Below are 14,035 nucleotides of genomic sequence, written 5' to 3' on the forward strand. Positions count from 1 at the left end.
AGAGTGTTCAGAAACTGATGGTTGTTGTGGGTTTTTCAGGCTCTTTGGCCGTGTTCTGAAGGTTGTTCTTCCTGATGTTTTGGCAATCTCTGTGGTCGGCATCTTCAGAGGACTGGAGTAGGAACTCTGTCCATGCTCTGTAGGAACTCTGTCCATGTTCCTACTCCAGTCCTCTGAAGATGCCGGGCACAGAGACTGGTGAAACGTCAGGAAGAACAACCTTCAGAACATGGCCAAAGAGCCCGAAAAACCCACAAGAACCATCAGATCCCAGCCGTGAAAGCCTTCGCAAATACATGTTCAGAAACTGTTTACTGTTCCCTTCTGCTGGGAGCACTCTGGAATCAAGACACCAAAATTAAAAAGAAACAAAGGGCAGGCAGTAAAATTGTTTTTCCAGGAGCAGCAGAATATAGCTTGAGGCTGGACTTCCGACTCTAAAAAAAGGTTGCCCTTCACACATGATATGAGGTCATAACTATCCATCACAGTCCAGATTAGTACCATTAGTGCAATTTGCCCCAAGCACAAACCAAGAAATATGAGTACAACCAACAACTCAAACACTTCCCATCACCCACAAAGTATCCACCAGGTAACAAAACATGCCTATATGTAAAATACTGCAAAGGAGTTAAACGTTTGAAAGACAGATATTTTCCCCCTAGTTTCTAGAAAAGAAGCTAGAAATGCACAGCCATTTTACAGGTAAAGAGTACAGAAACAAATTTAGCTTTCTGAATATTTGCACTGATTTTGTTTTACCCAAAGCAAGAAGGTTGAATTTGAAGATAATAATTAGACTGTATTTGTTCTTCCAAATAACTAAGGCCAGACTCCTCCATCCTACCCCAAGATTCCAACTTTCTGGGCATTTCTCAAATTAATTGCAAAATAATGCCATTTCCCAGTCTTTTAAAAAACTTGATTTATTAACATTTAAAATAAAACCAGTAACTTTTTGAATGGTGTATACACACACATACATGACACCTAATATGTCAGAACAAAATATAAAGGAACATGGAGGTAAAAGCATCCTGTGTAGAGCACTGATGAGGCCAATCCACTTTGCTGTCAAGGGCAGAAAAGCAAAACGAAACTCTTTCCCTTGCTCCTGTCCTCACCTCCACCCACAAAGAGTTGAGTCACCAATCACCCAAACAAGGCAAGTTGTTTTCGCCACCAAGGCCAAAAAAATTTCATCAGCGACTCTCTTCCTCCTTGGCAGAAATCAACAGTTATGCAGTAATATGTTTATGACAGCACAAGCTTTCGTAAACAAGAACACTCAGGCCATACTAGTGATGAGGATGATGAGGATAGGCTTAAATTCTTCTAATCCCGGACTCTTCCTTGTTGCTTGGCTAACAAGCAAATAACGATTTTAAATTCCTTCCCATGACATGCAAAACCAGCTTCCTGAAGCCACCGGCCTCCCTTTCTCCCTCGGAGCGGAGGCCAGCCAGTCCTGCCTACCTTTCCTCCCCCCCCCACCACAAACCGGCTCTTCCCCCCCCCCCCGCTCCAGGGAATAGCTGGCCTCCCAGTCCCACCGTCCGCTGGCCAGACTGACTGCAAAGCTGAAGAGCATCACCACCACCATCCCCGCTCCTACTTTCCAGCCCACCACACAGACAGACACACACACCAGAAAGCCGCCCTCTTTAGACTTTCTGAGGAGAAAACCTGGGGAAGGGGGGGGTCAACTCTATCACACTCACTCACTCACTCACTCACACACACACCTACCTCTCTCTCTCTCTCTCTCTCTCTCACACACACACACACACACACCAGAAAGCCACCCTCTTTAGACTTTCTGAGGAGAAAACCTGGGGAAGGGGGGGGTCAACTCTATCACACTCACTCACTCACTCACACACACACCTCTCTCTCTCTCTCTCTCTCTCTCACACACACACACACACACACCAGAAAGCCACCCTCTTTAGACTTTCTGAGGGGAAAACTTGGGAGGGCTCTCTCTCTCTCGCTCTCTCTCTCACACACACACACAGAGAGAGACAGAGAGAGAGAGAGAGAGAGAGCGCTTTAGGACGCCCCTGACCAAAACGCGAGGGAGGGGGGAAACCAAGAAAACCCCCACCATCAAATTCCTAGTCGCCCCGGACACGCAGCGCCGCCCCTTCTTCCGGCCCGGCCGGGGCTGAGGTGAACCCGAGCCCCGCCATCTCCCCGCGGTGTTTTTTTTCTCCCAACCGCTCCGGGGCGTCGAGGCGGCCGCACCTACCTACCTACCTTCCTTCCTTCTTCCTTTCTTGCCTGCCTGCTGGCTTGACAACCAACCGGCCGGCCTGCCTTCGCCCTCGGCTCGGCTTCCCCGTCTCTTCCCTTTCCTCTCCTCTCTCTCTCTCGCCCTGCCGAGGCGGAGGGAGGAGGAGGCGGAGGAGAAGGATGCTCCCGCCGGCCGGCCGGCCAGACCGCTTCCCCCCCCCACTCCGTCCCGCCGCCGTTTCCTCCACCGCCGTCGACCCAGCGAGCGAGGGAAGGCGTGGCGACCTCTCGCCCCGCCGCCGCTCCTTCTGGTCGCGTTTTTTTTTCCCTCCTCAGCCTGGGCGGCGCGGGAGCCCCGCGAAGGCCGCCTCGGGGGCCGCGCTAGGCCCGCCTCGCCCCTCCTTCAGGCCGCGGGGTTTCTCCGTCACCCACTGAACTTGAAACGGCCTCTTCTTGGGACTACAGCAGCCATGTTCCCCTCAGTCAGCTCTTCTCTTTCTCCTTTTTTTCTTCCCTAGAGCTTGGGAGCGTTACTTGGGAGCCGCCTAGAATGGTCTTTTAGACCAGATGGGCGGGGTATAAATCAAACAAACAAACAAATAAATAAATAAATAAATAAATAAAATTACAGTACTTTTTAGGTGAGGGAGGGTTCGGTCCCAAATCTCCTCAGCCATTGGTTTTCTTTGGCGCCCGATTCTTCCCCACAGCTTGAAATGTGACATTCACGGACTACAACCCCCATGTTCCTCTCAGTCAGCGCTTCTTTAGGTGGCGGGGGAGACTCTTGTGTCCTAAACCTCCTCAGTCAGTTAGGCTTTTAATTCCCCCGACCTTTCTGCTGGCTTCTTCCCTCAGAGCTTCTTCAACCGTCACATTTTTGGACTACATTTCCCATTTTCCCCTTCAGCCATCTCTTCCCTTCTCCTTTTCTTCCCAGTGGGAAGGGATTCTATTTCCCAAATCTCCTCAGCTAGTTAGGCTTTTAATTTCCCCAACCTTTCTGCTGGCTTCTTTCCTCAGAGCTTCTTCAGCTGTCACATTTTTGGACTATGTTTCCCATATTCCCCCTCAACCATCTGTTCCCTTCTCCTTTTCTTTCCCAGTGGTTAGAAACATTACTTTTTGGGGAAGCGACTCCATGTCCCCAAATCTCCTCAGCCAGCTATGCTCCTCATTCCCCTGATCCTTCTAGAAAGTATAAACCAAGGCATGAGGAAAACAAATCAAGATTTTGTTCATGGAGGCAAGTGAGCCCTTTGTTTCTTGGTTTTTAAAAGAAAAAAGAGTCACACAAGAGAAAAGTCTGAAGAGAACAAGAAGAAATCTGAGGCACATTCAGTCTGGATTAAGTCTCCAGTCCAATTTATTATATGTTTTTTCATGTAAATGTGGACATTTCCTGGATCAAGTGGGTGACCAACAAAGAAGTACTTAAGTAAATGAATAAAAGTCCCAAGATATCATAAAAATACAAAAGGCAGCAAGGAATCAAGAAATTATAAAACAAGAAATTGGCTCCCCACTCTTGACTAAGAAATAGAAGAGTCAGTAAAAATGGTCTCCTAAAGATGAACACATTCATTATGATCTTGATAGGTTTCTTAGGCTGCTTCAAGACAAGGCTTGTATTTTGGGATTATGGTCCATCTTTTACAGAATTTTACAAAGGAGGCTGTCCAGATGTTTTCATGGCTCTTGCTTTTTTTTCTAGGGGAAAAGATGGAAGAGGCTCATGCTATCTTCTGACTGTTAGTGCTGAGGAGCCATCTGTCTAGAAGCATTTGGCCCGTGGAAACCATGGATACTTCATTTTTGGGCAATAATCTCTCTTCCCCCCCCCCCTTTATATGCCACCTTTTCTTAATTAAGGATCCAAGGTGACTCATTTTGGGGCAATAACATCTATTCATCCATCCGTCTATTTCCCTTTGTATGCCGCCTTTCTCTTAATTAAGGGATCCAAGGTGACTCACAAGTTATTAAAAATAAAACTACAATAACACCAACACTAAAAACAACTAAGTGTTATAGGTGAAAACAAAATAAAAATAAAAAGTTTAGAAAGTTTTAAAAAATGGTGGCACCATAAATACTAACTTTTGTATTTTTTTAATATGAGCTTTTGTGGACAAGCCCACTTCATCAGACAAAACTACACATGCAACAGTGTTAAAACAATTTGTTTAATTTTTTTTATTAACGCACTAAAAGCACACATAAAATAAAAATAGTGTCTAGCACATAAGATAAAAAACTACACAATTATTTAAAAGCTTGCCAGGTTCCCAGTTCCCAAACATAATGCAAGCACCATTAACATTTCCAAACTGCAAAATGCAATAAATATGTTAGCATTTTAAGGTGCCACAAGCATCATCACCATTATAGTACTATCAGTATACAGTATCTATATCTTGTAGAGTTTTAAGAGGATAAACCCCTACCCTGATAAACTTGCAATCTAAAATTTTCAGCAGAACAATATAACTTTATTCCTTGGTCCCAAATGAGCATTCTAGCCAATTTAGCACTGCCTACATTACAATCTGGTAACCATATTTGTTTAATATACGAAACCCAAGGGTTTAATCACTGGTGTTCAGATAACAATGGAGCATTGTTTACTTTCAAGTTGTGCAGTGCTTTCTTGAACTCCTTTAAAAGTTTGTTTCATTATTTAAAGACACCTGCAGACTAACAGCCAAATCATTCTGTGAAGCAGTGAAAAATTGCAGTCTCTGCCAATATGTTAGGGACTTACTGACAACAAAATGTTTGCTTATATTTACCTTTGATTTGAGCGTTATTTTGGTACCAAATTTGCTGTGTGTCAAACTGCTTTACAAAGTTCAAACAACTTCATTCAGATTTTTGAAACTGCATATACATCAGGCGTCTCACAATTTTGGTGACGAGCTACAGTTTACAGTTTTAAAAAATATATTCCACCACTCAGCCTAGTTTCCAAAGTATATAGGTTCCAAAAGCAAGATACAATACCAATAAGCAACATATTGAATTAATAATTTAAATGTATTTAAAAGCCTGGAAATGATGCATGTATTTACCTGGTGCTGAAAATATAACATTCTGGCATCAGATGACAAAGGAAATTTTACAAACTGGGTATCACCACAAAAATAACTTTCTCCCGCACTCTCTTGCTGATCTGGAGGACAGTCTGCAAAGATAACCACATGGAAGCAGCTGTTCCTTCAAGTACTTGAGTCTTAAACTGTGTACAGCTCTGAAGCAGGGGTTTGCAACCTGTAGCCTTCCAGATGTTGTGTGACTCAATTCCCATCAGCTGTAACTTGCACAGCTAATCATGAGAGAAGATAAGAGTTGCAGTCCACCAACAACTGAAGGACTAAATGATGCGCAACCTTCCTTTCAAAGGAGACAACAGCTTACTATTAAGAATCCAGATATACTGTTACTATAGGTGTAACTTTCCACACTGGATATTTAATAGTGGTATAGCTACAGACGCATTCACATATCCATTCACATATCCTCACACTAGTATCAGTCAGTAAATAACGACTAAGATTTATTATAATATTGTTATTTAACTGCAGAAGGTTTTGTAGATCTTTCCAGATTGGAATACGTAATAGCAAAAATTCCAATACTGTATCTACAGTATAACTTGCTCAAAGAAGGATGAAGACAGTCTCAGAACACAAGCAGTCTCCTGACCAGACTGAATTTATTCAGACCCCATTAGTTCATGAGAATGAATTGCAGGACCATTCTTGTGTTGTTAATTTATAACTTGGGAAACAAATATTGGAGGATCACCTTAAGATTAAATTCTAGCAACACCATTGAAACTCTATAAAGAAAGATCTTGTAAACATTATTACTTCTGATGAAATTTCACTTCCTTTTATTTTTTAAAAAAACCCTAATCCTGTGTTACTCAGTACCCTTAATGTTTACACTAGAAGACACACTGCTTTAAGAAGGTATTATGTTTGATATTCAGTCCTTCTGACTATGCTAAGCTGCAACATACTGTGCATTGAAGCTTTTCCCTTAACTTGCATGTAATATTTGGAAAGCTGAGAGAGAGAGTTCTCAAAGTGGTTCTCCCTATATATGTGGGGTTTTGTTTTGTTTTCGTTTTTGATTTTATTTGTATTGTTTTTGGGTTTTTTTGTGTGTTTTTTGTATGTAGGGGAAAAAATAAAATATTTTTTAAAAAAGTGGTTCCTCAAATTCAACTGTCTTTTCCTTTTGCTCTGTCCATGAATGGATTTTGTAATTAAATAATTAGTTCCTTTTCTTTTCACTCCTTTCCCAGAATAGTCAGTCCTTTTTTACAATCTCAATACAGTACTAGGATGCTGCACTCTAAAGCACTAATGCAAAAGATTCCCAAAAAAGACCATACTGATACATGCTGGATCCTCTGCTAGAGGACCGGCTCCACTTACCGAAGTTTGGTCTCTTGTATTTGGACCAATCCTAAATCACGACTCTTCCACACAGAGGTTATACCGGTAATAGGGGGAAAAAGCAGCTGGCTGGACTGCAGTGCTGGCAGTTTCGGGTTGGGTCTGGCTGTTGCATTGATGATTCTGTTTGGCAACTGAACTAAGAAATGAAATTGGGCAAATGAGTTGGCTGACAAAATCAAGAAGTCAAAGTGATGACCCCTGCACACAGCATGGTTTATTAGCATCTGCTGTCCTCATCCTCTGAGCAGCATCTGTGGAGGGGTGTCTGTCATAGGAAGAAAGGGGCCTGTAAGCTTGTTCCTTCCAGACCAGTTTTACTCTAAATCCGGATCCAACCTTTGTCCACCACTGCTGTTCTTATCTTGCATGGATTTTGGCTCTCCTTAAGGTCTGCTATTTGTACTTCAAGGCTTTTGAGCCCGACTGTTGACAAAAAACAATGAAGTGGATTCAGTCCATGAAATCCTCTGCCATAGTAAATCTATAAACTGTCACAGGGCTCTATTGTTTTGGCCACAACAAACTAGTGTGGCTAATCCCTTCAGGAATTTGTTATCGTTCTGTATGGCTTTTGCTGCTTCTGTTTTAAACTGGAATTAGCTGGGATTCAAAAACCTTACTTTCTTAGGAGAAGAAAAAGAATTCTGTGTTAGAAGAACATAGGAAATTGCCCAAAGCAGAACAGATGTGGCCTACGCTCGAGGTGAGAAGAGACAAGCCAACTCTCCCTTCGGCTAGACCCTGTTCCCCAAACATCACAGCTCCCCATGGGGTAGGGCTGCCTTCTGCTGCAAACATGGAGATACGATCTGCAGTGAGAGGATGGAGAAGGTTCTCTGTATAATCTTTTCCCCCCTGTGCTGGAGTTCCTGTTAAGATCCTGAGGCTGCTATTTGCTTTCTGAGAGATGTGGGGCCATTTTTATTGGGATCACAGTATACTGTAGGGATTACAGAGATGTTATTCTTCCCCCTCTTTTAAAGGCAAAGATCACTTGATGTTGTGAGTATATTTGTGAGGTGTTGTCATTACAAGGATTTTAAGAAAAGTGCTACAGCTCAATGTAATACGCAGGTCCACATGCAAAAGGAACAAGGTCCAATGTCTGGCATCTCAGGGAGCTTGTGTGTGTGTGCTGCATTCAGAGTGGGAAGATTCAAGTTTAAATCTCCACTGGGTGATTTTGAGCCTGCCTGTCTGCCTGTCTTGCAAACAATCTCCAAAAGTTGTAAGGATCGGGTGAAGGGCTATACATGACACCCAAGCTCTTCAGAGGAATAACTAATAAAAAGAAGAAAACTACAGGATCCTCCAGTCAGAGATGCTAGAGAGCCACTGTCAATCAGTGTAGGTCAGACTTTCCAACCTGATGTCCTCCATGTATGTTGGACTATGGATCTCATCATCTTCTGCCAGCCATTTCCTCTGCTGGCTGTGAATGTTGGGAGTTGTCGTTCATCCTAAGTGGAAGCCGCTGGGTGCACATGTGTGAACAATACCAAGTGGCAGCAGTGAACATTATGTTCGTTGCAGTTGAGCAGCTCTTTGGAGGATTGTAGTTACTTTCTCCTAGTATAAAACAAATTAGTCAAGTTCCTATGAGTGTAAGACTAGGGATAGGGAAGCTGAGGCTCAGGTCATCCATGATGCTCACTACCCTGTTTCCCCAAAAATAAAACCTACCTCCAAAATAAGCCCCAGTTAAGTGAAACCCCACCCTCCACCCTTGTGCAGCAGTGCGCAGCAATCGGAAGGTGATATGACCGTGTTTGAATAAATTTAGATTGTTGCACATGAAAAAAATAAAACATCCCCTGAAAATAAGCCCTAATGTGTTTTTTGAAGCAAAAATTAATATAAGACCCTGTCTCATTTTCGGGAACACAGTAGGAGGGGCCGGGCCCTGAGTCACGGCCCCTAAGCCTGATCTACTTCACAGGGTTGTTATGATACAATGGATGTTGGCATGTATGCACAATCTCTTTGCAGAAAGAGTGGGATGATATGAATATACAGAAAAATTGAACAGAACAAATAAAAGAAATAAATATGGGGGGGGGGAATCCCAGATATGTGAGTAATTTTAGCTTTAAAAAGTCTTCTCCTTCCTGGATTATTTTTCCAATTTATTTTACTTTGATCAGGTATAACAAGCTGTACTTCTTGTTGCTCATAGTGTGACTGGCGTATTCTAGTTGTCTGCATTTTATGTTTGTCTGGTCTTTACACCTTGGCCTTTACTCACAGGCCTTAAATATTTCTTCTAGTCAGTTTCTAAGTCCCCTTTGTGTCGCATGGCAGAGGGACAAAGAGGAAAGTAAACCTGATTTTTACATCAGTGGTTGGATCCTGTACAGCAGCTTAAAAATTAACTGCTATATTAACAAAGGAAGGGGAAGAAGAGTTGAAAGAAAATTCCCCCAGTCTGACTTTAGACAAAGATGCAATGTATACAGCTCAATAAGGAACAATACAAAGCCAAGTTAGTTTATATCCACAATAAAATATTTTCTTTCCAAGTTACAGCTGGAGAAACCGCATTCCCTTGACACACAGCATTGTCTTTGTATGAACTGTGTTGGGATCACAAAATAGTTCAGATGAGGTAAAAGGAAGTGGCGACACAGAAAAATACTTTTTTCTTTGGGGAATTTATATGGTCTTCATATGGAGGCTGAAGCCTGTGCTTTAAAGGGCTACTGCCAAACCGTTCTTCTAGTCTGTATTTTTACATGTTTCAATCAGGGGAAAGTTACAAACGATAGCGTGTTCAATCTGCTTTAGCAACAATGACTTGCTCTATAAAATCCTCTACATGAGATGCTATGAAAATGCCCCGTTCTCCAATTGCATCCGTTCAAAGGTTTACTGTCCTTTAACAAAGCATTAACATCCATGATAGCAACAACAATACACACTCTATTTTCCTCTGCTATGAGAAATTCATGGAGCAGCACTAGAGGGGTTCAGTTTGCTTTGGATGGGAGAGCACTTCAAGCATCAAACAGGTGTGCCTGTAATACAGTATTTACTTTTTAAAACAATCTTACTGTCTCTCCCTCTGGCCCAAAGTATGGTCTCCAAGGCAACAAAATCTCGGTGGAATGAAAAGGAAGGTGTTCAAAGTAAAAAACAAACAAACAATAGAAAGAACCATAGGATTAAAGCTAGCAAGATTTCAGTGCTGTACCAGATTTTTGCTTCATCTGATGTTTTGTTGTTGTTTAGTCGTTAAGTCGTGTCCCCCATGGACCAGAGTACAACAGGCCCTCCTATCTTCCACTGCCTCCCGAAGTTCGGTCAAATTCATGTTGGTCGCTTCGATGACCCTGTCCAACCATCTCATCCTCTGACCCGAAGTTGGGTCACTGAAGCGACCAACATGAATTTGACCCAACTCCTGGAGGCAGTGGAAGACAGGAGGGCCTGGGGTGCTCTGGTCCATGGGGTCACGAAGAGTTGGACACAACTTAATGACTAAACAAGAACAAATGATTCTCCTCAAACATCCAGCACATGTTAGGATTGTCAGATCTCAAGGTGCTGGCTGAAGTCCCAGAAGATTGCTGTGCTTCCTCACATTTCTGGATGAGGAGACAAATCTCAGACTGAGCACTGCTGGAAGAGAAGCTATTCTGATTATGTGAAATGGGGGCACACCCTATGAAGAACATCAGCAACTATTGAAGCTATTGGATGCATTTAAACACCTGCCTGGCCACCCCTCCAAAACTGTTTTGCTCCCAGCTCTGAGTTACCACATGACCTGGCTAGTCAAGTTTTACCAGATTCTGGGCCCATTTACCTAGGTTCACCTCTTGCCTCTTTCCACAATCAGTTTTGCTGTTGCACAACACCCCATGACAGAACAAAGATAGTCCCATGGGTCCAGATTTTGACCCTAAAATCTCAGGGAACGGGATGCGGTTGACCTGGCAACCCCACAGGACACAGGCTTTTAAAAGCAAAGTGTGCTGCTTATATACCACCCCACAGTGCTTCAAGCACTCTCTGGGCGGTTTACAAGTTAATTATGCAGGCTACACATTGCCTCCCCTCCCCCAGCGAGCTGGGTACTCGTTTTACTGACCTTGGAAGGATATATGGTATAAACTGGCTGGATAGCTCAGTGAATCAGATTGCCTGACTGTGGGGCCAGAGTTTGGGAATTTGATTCCCCACTGAAAGAAGAGGCAGCTTGTGTAACCTTGGGCAAACTGCACAGTCCCAGGGATGCTTGGAGTTTTTGTAGCCTTGTTGTATGCTGCCTTTAGTAGGTTCCTAGAAGGAACTTTTCTGGGCCAGGATGACAGTCTATCTACCCAGCGCTAACCAATCATTCCTTCTCTGAATTCAAAGACTCTGGTTTTCCCCCTTTCTTATATCTGTTTGAAGCAGTCAGTGACTCTATAAAGCACCTTTTATTCTTTCTCCTACTAATGTCTCAGAATGAATTACTGAGACTGTAAGTGCCAGTTGATGAGAAAAAAAGGTGACAAAATCTAGTTTGAAGTTCATTCTGCTTTGTAAATCCCTGCATTTCTGCTGCACAGCTGGAGGTATATAACGAGAAATTCGAAACTCGGTAACACAGCAAAAGTCAGAGTATGGAAATGTTGGCATTTCTGGACTACAGTTCCCAATATCCACCATCCACTGTAGTTAGGGTTGCTCTTAGCATGGAATGCTTCCAAGCTTTCACCAACTCAAGAGTCATTAAAAAAAAAAGAGAGAGAGAGAAATTTGGACCCCCAGGTTTCTTTGGCCATGTTCCTTTGCTCTGCAGCAGCCTGTCTTCCAGCGATTTAAAAGCTAAAAGAGTGTGCTTGTTCTTTGTGTTAAAGATGTGCTAGAAAAACAAGACACCTTTTTGAGAATTCCAGATATATCCCAGCTGCGAATGTGTGTGGAAAGACAGGCTGTGAACAGCATGGTCCTCAGGGAAGAATTCTTAACCTTGGAGAGCAAGAATAAGGAATCACTGAAAGCCCAAATATCTTGAGAAGGCGTTTAAAAAAAGCTTTTCAAATGCATTTTTCCATCTTATTTTCTCTCTTTCCTTTGGAATATTCATCTCCCTAATTAGAAGGGATTTCGCCCCTCTTTGGAAGGCATCTGTTCATTTTCTGGTTCCGAATAGAAGATGCATCCTCAGATAAAAATCTTTAAAATTTTGCAAAGAGGTTTATGGCATTCCCTTTTTAAGAGCATGCTCACAACACGATTCACAGCTTTTGTTCATTGCAAATGAGAGAGAAGACCCAACACACGCCCCCCCCCAGACAGCTCCCTGTGTCCAGTCTTGCATCGGTAGAGGGACTGGTCACATAACTGGTTGTGTGATCTGTGGGTTGCCAGAACAGGGGAAAACATAGGTGATCTCCAGTACACTCCGAACGGAATACAGGCCACGGTGTTCTGTAGTTATTTCAGCCAGAGGTCAGGAGGGGCACCACGTTTTTACCCCCCACCCACCCTCAAACTATGGACTTTTAGCAATCTTTTGACTTCAAAATGTAATTATTGACTTTCTTTTAAACTAATTAGCCCCAAGCCTGAGTCCCTATTAAAAATAAGCTTTCCCCCACCCCCCAGAAAATAAAGGTGGGGAGAGTGGGTTCCAAGTTGCAAATTGGGGGGGGGGGGAACCCACCAAGCCAAGTCAAGTCTGACTTGACAACATGTCCCACAACTTGAGCTTCTATTCCTGTTGTGTGGACGGTGTGTTTGGAAGAGTCTGAGAGACCAACAGGGCTTGGTGGTCAGCACCACTCGTTCACAGTGACTGTAACACAATTCTTCTTAACCGCTAACGAATTCTTTAACACATAAGATTTAAAACTTTTAAGGAGAGGAATGGTATTGCTTTGTTGCAACTGAAACCAGCTTCAGCGTAAAACCTCAAGAGAGAAATCTATGTTGCCTATGAGAAAAGCACTTGAGCGTCTCAATTAGTTGGCCACAGCCTGCTCACTCTGTTTGTGCGTCTTGATGCAACAGCTTTCCTTCTCAGATAAGATGTTGTGATACCATTTATACCAACTTCTCATTTGATCTGACGATAGGATTCCTTCTTCGCAGGTGCAAATGGTTATGCAACGGCGAAAAGTCTACATACGCCGATGTTTCGTATCAGTGGCTATGCTGGTCTTTCTCAGCCGGGATTATCCAGCTTCAGATCATGCTCAGCTTTCAAAGCTGCTTGGGAAATGGGAAATCCTTTTGGAAACGGTAGAGAGACCAGTAGTTAAGAAGGCAAAGATGGACCTGCAGCCCACAGTTACCACCATGGATTAATGACATGAAGAAGTCACAGCCCTGTTCAAGAGTTATAACCTGAAAGCAAGTAAAGCTGGAACCCTGGGAGGGGCAGATTAAGTGTCACCCCCATCCAGTTTCTCATTGCTTCCATCCAGGGGTCTTTTCCTCAAGGGGAAAATAAAAACATCCCCCATCAGTGCAAAGTTGTGCTGATCTCCGCACCTTAGAACAAAGTGACATCATTTACAGTGAGCACAATGTGGTCTCAAGGTCTAAGAGCAGAGGATGGGGACAGCATTCCACGACAAGGGTCGGGCATTGTTGGTACTCCAGATTTTTTTTGGACTACGAATCCCTAATCTCTTAGCGTTGCCTGCCCTAGTTGGGGGCCGACAAAACCCAACACATCTGGGGAGCCAACGATTCTCATCCTTGTTTGGCACGGCAAAAAAAATTCTGCTTGCTCTTGAAAGGTCTGTCGTTCTAAGGAAGAAATGTCCCAAGCTTCAGTTTAATGCACGAGTTCTTTGAGTCGTGTATCTGTGGTTGTCATCGTTATAAGCCCTCTCCTTCTCTTGCGTAACGGGAAACGAAGTTCCATAAAACTTTGGCTACCTCTCCTTAGGGCCTATTTCTTTCAAAAGCCTAAAGAAAGTTAGTCTTGGCAGAAACATAGAAGGTTAACATTTTGGCATGGATGCCGGATTTCCCGAAAGCATAAAAATTGAACTGCGGAAAATTGTTGAGTGACAGGACTTTATCTTTCTTGATCCTGTTGCACTGCTGTGTGATAGAGCTCCCCCTGCTGGCAGGTAGGGGTGCTTTGTTGTTGTTTAGTCATTAAGTCGTGTCCGACTCTTCGTGACCCCATGGACCAGAGCACGCCAGGCCCTCCTGTCTTCCACTGCCTCCTGGAGTTGGGTCAAATTCATGTTGGTCATTTAATTCAAAGCAATGCCTTTATTTTGGCCACCAAGGTATCAAAACCAGGCTGGCTTTCTTTCCATCCTACAAGACTCTTCGTCAGGCTGGGCATTGCAAAGTTTGAGAGTCACGGGGAGGGGGCA

General features: G+C 43.4%; 1 protein-coding gene across 4 annotated transcripts in view; it reads right to left on the bottom strand.

Annotated features, from left to right (window-relative positions):
• Positions 1 to 14,022, bottom strand: part of SLC7A6 (solute carrier family 7 member 6) — a 43,856-nt gene extending 29,834 nt beyond the window's left edge. For 2 of the 4 annotated variants that reach the window (XM_072980514.2, XM_020805728.3), the window contains exon 1: positions 2,263 to 14,022. The gene's annotated coding sequence lies outside the window, so the exon portion shown is untranslated. Of the gene's footprint in view, positions 1 to 2,258 lie in introns of all 4 variants that reach the window. The other 2 variants (XM_078380517.1, XM_020805724.3) reach the window with 2 other exon arrangements.
• Positions 14,023 to 14,035: the final 13 nt, after the last annotated feature.

Source organism: Pogona vitticeps, chromosome 10 (assembly GCF_051106095.1).
Source record: "Pogona vitticeps strain Pit_001003342236 chromosome 10, PviZW2.1, whole genome shotgun sequence".
Taxonomy (NCBI): domain Eukaryota; kingdom Metazoa; phylum Chordata; class Lepidosauria; order Squamata; family Agamidae; genus Pogona; species Pogona vitticeps.